The following is a 10,556-nucleotide window of genomic DNA, read 5'->3' on the forward strand; positions in this document are numbered from 1 at the left end:
TAGCTCAAGTGGTAGAGCGCTCGCCTTGAGCTGAAGAGCTGAGGGACAGCGCCCAGGCCCAGAGTTCAAGCCCCACGACCGACAAAAAAAAAAAAAGTCTAAATGAGACTGAATCTGAAGTTATAAAACTGGACTCACTTTTTTTCTCCCATGATGTTACACTCTTACCTTCATAATGTAATTCATCAACAGCTGGTGTAACTATACTCTTAACATTACACTAATTCATCCACTGCAAACCCCAAAGAAATGGCACAATACAAAGTCATCCTAATCTCTTGAAAGTTTTTGTAAAAAAGGCTTCTGAGTTCCTTCCCTGTTACATTCCATAAAAACATATACAATTTATAAGTTAGGAATGAAAGTAGTAAAGTCACGGGCCCACTGATAACCTGTAACAGAATTAAAATGTAACAGAATTAAAAGATACAAGTTAAAAATTACTTACATTCCCAGATCTGTGGTACAAAACTCAGAAGGAAAATTCCCTTTCCCCACAAAATCTGTTAATTAATTGAAATCACCCAAAGAAGTCAGGCAGCCCAATATATCTAAAAGTCATATAGACAAAACTTTTAAAGTTAAAATCAGATTCAAAACTAAAAATCAACACACCCCATTTGCTATGCAGAGTACCTCTACATAATTAAAATAAAGACTGCACTGAAATACATAAATGATAAGATGTATACGCTACTTTTCCTTCACACTATGCCAATGAGGCTTTCTAAATCTAGATGGTGTTTTGATCTGTCATCTGGTTAAAGTTCCTAAAGCAGGAACTGGCAAGCTTCTTGGCTCATGTTGGAAATGCGTTTCTCTCGAAATCATAAAAAGGAATTGAGAGATGTGGACTTCTAATTATGCTGAGACTTGGGAGGGAAGGAAGGTCTTTCAAAGTCACACTAGCCGTCCCCTTTCCAAACAGAAGCTCATCTCACCAACACAGAAATGGGTGAAAGTAGAGAGAATGACAAGAGACTGGAGAAAATGATGAATAACTTCTAAACAGTTTTCAGATACATGAAATGCAGCATGCTTTGCTTCTGAAGATGGAAATAGAAACAGATAGTAGTCTCAATTTGTTTCTTAGAAAACCTAAAAATTTTGCCTGAGTAATAACCTCATTTAACACATAAGTTATTTCTCAACAACCCTGCAAGTAGGTACATAGTTAATAAATCACTAATAACATGAAATAATTTGGGCTGAGAATGAAGCTCTCAGATAAATTACTTGCCTAGCATGCACAAGGTCCTGGTTCAATCCTAAATACAAACAAACAACAAGAAATAATTTGAATAGATAAAACATATGTCACAGGTAACCTATCACGTAAAGTCTGTGTGCTTCTCAGGCTTACCCACTCTAAGCCTTGCATTAGATGAATTCAAACTGTGATAACTCATTTATAACCCATATGGGATTAAGAAGTTAGACAATTAGAAGAGGCAGGAAGCACTGTTACAGCAATCAGTCATAACAACAAAAAAAAATCCAGAAACTCACCAATACCTATAAGCACCATTTTTTATTAGTGTCATTGTTACTGCTGGTAATGAAGAGCCTGAGGCCTGGGTGACTCCATCTTGAGCTAGTAACCATCTTGTGAGGTATGAGTCATGCAGCTGACCATGAGCCCGATTTGGGAATGAAAAGAAAAATGATTCCCAGGCAACTAGGGACATAAACAATCCTTGGAGAAACCAGGAATTTCCTCCAGATGCATCAATTCAGGTGCTCGGTGGCCATGCAGGACATGGCGACCCAGTAGTCAGACAATTCTTGGAACCACAGATGGTGTTTGCTTGAGGCAGGATGTCGAAATATCTAAAACTCCAGAACAGCCCCTCCTAGGATCTGGTGACCATTATCTAAACCAGAAACCCTGAAGTTTAGCACATATCTCCTTGAGACTCCCCTGTGGTGCGGGCCAACCAGTTTAAAGTACATCAGCCCCTTGATCTAACCAACAACCTGTTTCTGGTCCTTTCCCGCTTTGTGGTGCGTCAATAATACTATTCCCGTGGTGTGTAGTGATTTGTTACAAGATGCTATGATGTATGCAAAGTCCCTGCCTTCCCTAAAAAAGTGTATAAAAAGTGCTGTAACCCTGGGCTCAGGGCCTCTTAGCATCACCGGTTACCGAGTGCGTGATGGACCAAGCTCGAGCTTGTAATAAATGACTCTTTTGCCTTTACATTGGTCTTGGTCTCTGGTGGTCTCCGGGAGGGGGGGGTCTCGAGTCCGAGCATAGCAGCCTGGGGGCTCATCCGGGATTCCCCTCATAAGCCCAACCAGACACCTTGATCAGAGTCACAAGAAACGGCTGGTAAGTTGAGACATTGCCGTTCTGTAATTATCTGGTATCTGAGTTGCCTGCAGGTTCCGTATTGGGGTTGGGAAGAGGTCTTGGTGGATGCACTCAAAGACAGCCAATGGGATGGTGTGAGACATCCCCTGGACCCCTTCGGGGTAAACTATCCACTAGTGCGGAAGTTTGAGTCCGGCACTTTCAGACTGATAGTTTACAGGGTAGGCTATCCATTAGTGCGGACGTTTCAGTCCAGCACTTTCTGACTGATAGCTTACAGGGTAGACTGTCCACTAGTGCGGACACTTGGGCCCATCTGTAGTCCAGCACTTTCTGACTGAACAACGCGCCCATTGTGAATGTGTCTTGTCTCAGTGTTCAGTGTTTTGTGTGTGTGTCTTTTGGAATTCTTGGAACGTTTTTCCTTTCAGATTCATCCAAATGTGAGGACTTGGAGGAGGCCGGCTAACACTCCCTTAAAATCTGCTTCTTCCTCTAGCTCTTGCCCTTCTACCCTCCTTCTACTTTTGCTTTCTCATCTCACTTCACTGCCTAATGAAATTACTGTTTTCCCAGGTATTCTTGTCTCCAGCTGTCGGAGGCAAAACTGGAGTCTGGTAATCTGGAGTCTGGTAATGTTTTTCTGGACGACACCGCTGAAACGTTTCCACCAAGTGCCTCTGTCCATCCCTTCAGGATTTTAGACAGGCCAGCCAGCCTCCGCTCTTCTCCTTGGGATACTCTGAGTTGTAACTGCATTCCTAATTCCCGAAAATGCTGGTTGTTTCGTTCTGTAACTCTTGTAATTGTTTTCCTCTTTGTGCTTTGTTTTGTGTATGAATTGTTGTGCACAGAAATGGGACAAAATCTGAGTACCCCTCTTACCCTTCTGACAACTAATTTCAAAAATGTTAAGGAAAGAGCTAGCAATTTAAGTGTTGAGGTTAAGAAAGAAAAAATAATTACTTTTTGCAGATCAGAGTGGCCTACTTTTGATGTCGGATGGCCCCTGAAGGAACCTTTGACATAAATACTATTTGGAAAATTAAACATAGGGTCTTTCTCCCAGGCAGAGCAGAACACCCTCATCAGATCCTATATATTCTGGTATGACAGAATTTGGTGCAGGAAGTCCTGTCCTGGCTATCTCCTTTTCTGCCCCCTTCTGCCGATAAAAACAGGATTTTAGCATTAAAGGAAACTAAGTCATCTGATCCCTCAGCTCCCCCCTACCCTATCCTGCAGGACGGGAGCAAGGATCTTCTTCTTTTTTCAGATTCTGATCTCCCTCCTTACCCCTCACTACCACCTCCGCCACCCCCTCTGGATCTACAAGAAGGGGAGGTGATGGGGGGTAAGGAACCTGGAGGATCTAGCAATAACTTGGAAGGGCCAGCAGGGAGAACTCATGGCCAAATTCAGAGAGCTGCCAGCCCATGTCTCCCTGACACAACAGTAACACTGCCACTCCAAGAAATCAGACCGCCGGATGAAACAGGAAACCCTAGACTTCAGTATTGGCCCTTCTCCACCAGTGACTTGTATAATTGGAAAACACAAAATGCAAAATTTTCTGATAATCCAAAAGATTTGATTTCTCTCTTAGACAGTGTGACGTTCATGCACCGGCCAACCTGGGATGATTGTCAGCAGTTACTCCAAGTCTTGTTTACCACAGAAGAAAGAGAGAGAATTCAGAGGCTAGAAAGTTGGTCCCGGGGGATGACTACTGTAAATCCTAACTTAATCAATGCATCTTTTCCACTGACCAGGCCTCTGGATGACGGATGGGACTACAACTCGGCAGAAAGGAGGAGACTACGGATCTATCGCCAGATTCTAATGGCGGGTCTCAGGGGAGCAACCCGCAAACCTACCAATTTGGCCAAGGTGTATATAGTCTTGCAAGGAAAGGATGAATCGCCCTCTAGTTATTTAGAGACTAATGGAAGCATTTAGACAGTATACTTACATGAATCCAGAAGCACCAGAAAATCAGGCAGCAGTAGTAATGGCTTTTGTAAATCAGGCAGCGTCTGACATCAAGAAAAAGTTACAAAAGTTAAAGGATTTGGAAGGGAAAAATATACAAGATTTATTGAGAATAGCTCAGAAGGTGTACAACAACAGAGATGCTCCAGAGGAAAGGCAGCTAAGGGCAACCAAGGAAATGACCAGGGTGTTAGTGGCAGCTGTGGAAGGAAGCAAGGCAGGACAAGAAAAAAAAAGAGAGACCCTCACGGTGTCCCAATGGTCAAGGTCTGAGCCGAGATCAATGTGTTTACTGCCAAGAAACAGGCCATTGGGCCAAGGAGTGCCCCAGGAGAAGGGGGCAAAAACCAAGGCAGTGGCAGCCCAGGAGGTCTCCAATGCTAATGGCTGGCCGTCCTGATGATGAATAGGGGCAATGGGGTTCGGCTCCCTTCCCTGAACCCAGGGTAACTCTTAAGGTGGAGGGGACTCCAGTCAAGTTCCTGGTGGACACTGGGGCTCAGTATTTGGCCTTAACAAAACCTCAAAGAAAACTCTCGGCTAAAACCTCTTGGGTACAGGGGGTCACAGGAGTCAAACAATACCCATGGACTACAGAAAGAACAGTGGATCTTGGGATGGGACAGGTGTCTCACTCATTCTTGGTCATCCAGAAAGCCCCTACCCGCTACTGGGAAGAGACTTGTTAACTAAAGTCGGGGCCCAGATTCATTTCTATCCAAAAAGCCCCTAGGTGGCGGATGCCCAAGGGAGACCGATACAAGTGCTGACCCTGGCCTGGGAGGATGAGTACCAGTTACATCAACAACCCCGGGCCCCTGACCAAGAAATCAACGATTGGCTGGAAAGGTATCTGGAGGAATGGGCGGAGACTGGAGGAATGGGACTAGCGAAGCATAAGACTAGCTCTTTTCATCGAGGTAAAGCCAGGAGCTGACCCGGTCAGAGTCCGGCAGTACCCTATGTCCATAGAAGCTCGGGTGGGGATAACACCCCACATCAGATGTCTACAGGAACTAGGTATACTGCAACCTTGCTGGTGGGCATGGAACACTCCTCTGCTACCGGTCCACAAGCCCCATTCCAATGAGTACAGGCCAGTACAAGACTTAAGGGAGGTCAACAAAAGGGTGATGGATATTCATCCTACCCTTACACTCTCCTGAGCACCCTGCCTCCTGACAAACAATGGTACACAGTTCTAGGTTTAAAAGATGCCTTTTTCAGCCTACCTTTGGCGCCCAAGAGTCAAAGCCTCTTCGCCTTCGAATGGACAGACGTCAAAAGGAGCATCAATGGACAACTAACCTGGACAAGACTTCTTTAAGGATTTAAAAACTCGCCGACACTCTTTGATGAGGACTTGGGTGAGTTCAGAGAAGGCCACCCTAGCTTAATTCTGCTGCAGTATGTAGATGATTTATTAATTGCAGCCGAGACTAAAAGGGAATGCATCCGAGGAACAGAGGACTTGCTCCAGACTTTGGGCAGCCTTGGTTATCAAGCGTCGGCCAAGAAAGCTCAGATCTGTTCATCAGAGGTAACCTATTTGGGCTTTCTACTGAAAGGGGGGCATCAGTGGCTCACAAGGTCAAGGAAAGAAACTGTCCTCAAGATTCCAAGACTAAACACCTTTATGAGGCCACTAAGGAGAAACAGCCCTTCTTATGGACAAAAGAGACTGAACAGGCATTTAATCATATAAAGACTGCCTTGTTATCAGCCCCAGCATTGGGGCTCCCCGATGTCACCAAACCCTTTTATCTATATGTGGATAAACATAAGGGGGTAGCAAAAGGGGTCCTAACCCAATATCTGGGCCCATGGAAAAGACCAGTAGCCTATCTATCAAAGAAGTTAGACCCAGTGGCAGCTGGATGGCCACCATGCCTGAGGATGATAGCCGCCACTGCCCCAATGGTAAAAGGATGCCCAACTTACCCATTACCAAGGGCTATTACTCAACCCTCTCAGAATCAACTTTCAGGCCCCCACGGCTCTCAACCCCTCAACCCTGCTACCAGACCCAGACCTAGAAGCACCATTGCATGACTGTTCGGAGATCCTGGCGCAGGTCCATGGCATCCGAGAAGACTTAAAGGACCAGCCACTACCGGAAGCTGAGCTCGTCTGGTTTATAGATGGAAGCAGCTTTGTTCATCAAGGACAGAGGTATGTGGGCCTGGCGGTAGTGGCTGACACTGATGTAATCTGGGCCCAACCCTTCCCAGCAGGCATGTCGGCCCAGAGAGCTGAGCTGGTGGCACTGACCCAAGCTCTGACACTGGGAAAGGACAAAAAGCTGACTGTGTATACTGATAGCCAATATGCCTTTGCAATGGCTCATGTGCACGAAGGCATTTACAAGGAGAGGGGACTGCTGACAGCTGAAGGCAAAACCATTAAAATAAGGATATCTTGGCCTTGATTACTGCCCTCTGGTTGCCTAAGAAGTTAGCCATTATCCATTGCCCTGGGCATCAAAAATCTAAAGACTCTGTAATTCGAGGCAATAACCTGGCCGACAAAACAGCCTGAGAAGTGGCATTGCAAAGAGACTCAATAATGGTGATTGACCTCCCAGACCCCGGTGCAAGGACTCTTCCAAGCACACCTAAAAACACCAAGGAAAATTTAGAATGGATTGATAAACTACCAATGACACAATACCTAGATGGTTAGTGGAGAGACTCTAAATGCAACATAATTTTACCAGAACAATTGGGAAGCAAAGTCTTGCTTAAGCTACATCGGAGCACCCATATGGGAACAAAGAAGATGCAAGGTCTAGTGAGACATACAGGACTCAAGCGTTAGAAATGCCCATGTTAAAACTGAACCGATTGTCAAGGACTGTAAGGCATGTCAGTTGACCAATGCAGGAAGGAATCAGAAAGGATCAGATAATCGGACAAGGGGAGACAGACCAGAAGCATACTGGAAGGTGGATTTTACTGAAATTAAACCTGGCAAATATGGGTATGCTAGTTTTTATAGACACTTTTTCAGGATGTGTAGAAGTTTTTCCTACAAAGCATGAAACGGTGCAGATGGTGGCTAAGAAGCTACTGGAGGACATCCTGCCCAGGTTTGGTTTCCCTGTTATGATAGGATCAGGTAAGGGACCAGCTTTTACATCTAAGGTAAGTCAGGGACTTGCAACTGTTCTTGAGGCAGATTGGAAACTACATTGTGCTTATAGACCCCAGAGCTCAGGACAGGTAGAAAGAATGAATAGAACTCTAAAAGAGACCCTGACCAAATTGGCCATGGAGACTGGCGGTGACTGGGTAACTCTCCTTCCCTTTGCCTTGTATAGGGTATGAAACTCCCCTTTTAAAATTGGTCTCACCCCTTATGAAATTATGTTTGGAGTGCCACCGCCTATAATTCCTAATTTATCGGAACAATTACTTAGAGAGGATGACGATTCTGAACTCTTGTTTTCCCTCAGGGCCCTACAAAGGGCCCACCTTGATGTCTGCCTAGACTGAGGGTGCTGTATGAGTCGGACCCTCCACCAGTCCCACATCACTTCTGCCCTGAGGACTGGGTTCTGGTGAGAAGACATTGACAAGAAAACTTGGAGCCATGGTGGAAAGGTCCCTACGTGGTCATCTTGACGACTCCCACCACCCTCAAGGTTGATGGCATGGTCACTTGGATCTACCATTTACACCCGAAACCTGTAGGTCCCATAGCAGACATCATGGAACCAAACGAGGAGCCAGAGTGGCAAGTCTCTCGTTCCAATGACAATCCTTTAAAGCTCAAATTCTGCCGCAAACAGACTTAATTATAAGCTGGTTGTATGTCTTACTTAGGAATTATGTTAGTATAGTAATAGTTAATGACATTGTTAAATTTTACATGATTGTAGCTTATGCTGTGGCTCAAAACCCACACCAACCCTATAACCTTACCTGACTGATTATTAATACAGGCACTGGAGAGACTGTCAACTCCTCCTCAGTGCTAGTGCCAAAAGGTCAGGGGTGGCTTACGCTATACTTTGACTTATGTCACTTGGCCCAAGGGATCTGGGAATCTGCAGACCCTAAACAAATGAAAAATGACTGGTGCTGCAACGGTACCCAATATAAAATATTTACCTTGCCAAAGCACCAAAAAGGGCCCCGATGTGATCACCCCATGGCTAGAGTAAGGTTATTAGCACATAGCTTTTATGTCTGCCCAGGGGGTGGAAGAACCGGGTCCCAAATAGCAAAGTGTGGGGGAGCCAAACAATTTCATTGTAGGGCTTGGGGATGTGAGAGCACAGAAGATATATGGTGGAGCCCACCTGTTTCAAATGATCTTACTGAGGTAAGGAGACTTTCAGTACCTGGTAACTGGAAACAAAGATTCCTAAAGTATGCTTGTAATCCTCTTAAAATACCATTCACAGAGAGTGGGAAAAAATGCACTAAATGGGAAGGTAGACATACTTGGGGACTCCAGCTTTATCAGGAAGGATATGACCAAGGATTACTATTTACCTTAAAATTATCTGCTAGGCCTGTCCATGTCAAGCCTGTTGGCCCAAACACCATATTAACCAATAGGTGTGCTCAACTCCCTCCTGCCAGCCATCCTCCTGTCACGCCTGCTCCAGCTACTTGGAGCAAAATCAAACTCTGAGGATAGCCTGGCTTTTCAGTTTGCTTAAACAATCAATGTATTTTTTAAATGAATCCCGATTGGATCTGACAGCCTCCTGCTGGCTATGTTATAAGACCCCCTTATTATGAAGCAATAGCCACCACAGGAAACTATAGCATGGGAAATAAACCAGCAGCCTGCAAATGGACCCTGTCAGCAGGATGCCTAACTCTTCAACAGGTTCTGGTCAAGGCACTTGTGTCACGGGAAGAAAGGGTCCTACCCCCTCCAAGCTTTGTAATAAAACCATCATAGTGGAGAGTACTTCCCCTATTTACTTGATACCTCCAAACAATGCTTGGTGGACCTGCTCCACAGGGCTCACACCCTGTGTTCACTCTAGTGTTTTAAATCATACTGAGTCCTTTTGCATGTTAGTACATCTACTATCCCGAATAATGTTCTGTCCGGACGAAGAAATCCTAAGAAGATATGAGGGAGGACTCTAGAGAGAACAAAAGGAACTAGTGACTGCTGTAACTATAGGAGCTCTGTTAGGATTGGCAGGCATTAGTACTGGGGCTGCTTCTATGGTAATGTTCCAGCAATCCTATACTAGCCTAAGGGAAACTATAGATGGACATTAAGGAACTAGAAAATTCTATAAGTCATTTACAGGATTCTCTGACCTCCCTGTCCGAAGTGGTTCTCCAAAACTGTAGGGAGTTGGACCTGGTTTTTATGCAGCAAGGTGGCTTATGTACTGCACTAAAAGAAGAACGTTGCTTCTCTGTGAACCACTCAGGAGTAAAGATTCCATGGCAAAAGTTTGGGAAGGACTAGCAAAGAGAAAAAGGGAAAGGGAACAACAGGAAGGTTGGTTTGAATCTTGGTTTAATTACTCACCCTGGCTAATGACCCTGTGCTCAACACCATGCTATACTTTTTATTCAAATTATCTTCTTTTAAAAGGGCTGGGAAGTTGGCTCAGTAGTAGAGTGCTTGCCTCATATGCATGAGGCCCTGGATTCAATTCCTCAGCAAAAAAAGCTGGAAGTGGCTGTGTGGCTCAAGTGGTAGAGTGCTAGCTTGGAGCTGAAGAGCTGAGGGACAGTGCCCAGGTCCAGAGTTCAGACCCTATGACCGACAGTAATAATAATGATAATAATAAAATTTTTAAAAATGGAGCAGTGATTCTCACTGGACATTATGTTGAGAATGAACTATACAACTTGTGGGTGGGGATGGGAGGAAAAAACTGGGAGAGAGTGAAGGAAGAGGTGACCTTGTCCAAAAAGAAATGTACTCATTACCTGACTTATGGAACTGTAATCTCTGTACATCAGAGAGCTGTACAGAATTAAAAATGCGCCAGGTGCCAGTAGTTCATGCCTGTAATCCTAACTACTCAGGAGGCTGAGATCTGAGGATCATGGTTTAAAGCCATTCCAGGCAAGAAAGTCTGTTGAGACTCTTATCTCCAATTAAATACCATAAAGCTGGAATTGGAACTGTAATGTCTCATAAATAACATTTTCACATGATTGAAATAGATTCTTTTTTTTAATTTAATTTTATTTTATTTGTGAACATACTGTACAGAGGGGTTACAATTGCATGGGCAGGATAATGCATACATTTCTTACCA

At 44.6% G+C, this 10,556-nt stretch overlaps 1 protein-coding gene and 1 pseudogene across 6 annotated transcripts in view; one reads left to right on the plus strand and one right to left on the minus strand.

The window, feature by feature from the left end:
- Nucleotides 1–10,556, minus strand: part of Apbb2 (amyloid beta (A4) precursor protein-binding, family B, member 2) — a 278,787-nt gene that overhangs the window by 186,812 nt on the left and 81,419 nt on the right. The gene's annotated exons all lie outside the window — the stretch shown is intronic.
- LOC105980172 lies at nt 4,326–8,102 on the plus strand (annotated as a pseudogene).

This window comes from Dipodomys ordii, unplaced genomic scaffold (assembly GCF_000151885.1).
Source record: "Dipodomys ordii isolate 6190 unplaced genomic scaffold, Dord_2.0 Scaffold8, whole genome shotgun sequence".
NCBI lineage: Eukaryota > Metazoa > Chordata > Mammalia > Rodentia > Heteromyidae > Dipodomys > Dipodomys ordii.